Below are 214 nucleotides of genomic sequence, written 5' to 3' on the forward strand. Positions count from 1 at the left end.
ATGTGGCTGTTTTAGACACATTAATGTAAATCACAGTAGCAAAACATACCTATATTCATAACTTTAATATCATATTTTCATTGAGAATTATTGCGAAAAAATATAACATAATTTCTAAATTATTTTAGTTGATAACCTGATATCAAATACGCAGTGCTTACCAAAGCAATACTAGTTAATCATCGTTATTGGTTCCCAAAGGTTATGGAAATTG

The sequence above is a fragment of the Pectinophora gossypiella genome, chromosome 7 (assembly GCF_024362695.1).
Source record: "Pectinophora gossypiella chromosome 7, ilPecGoss1.1, whole genome shotgun sequence".
Lineage (NCBI taxonomy): Eukaryota > Metazoa > Arthropoda > Insecta > Lepidoptera > Gelechiidae > Pectinophora > Pectinophora gossypiella.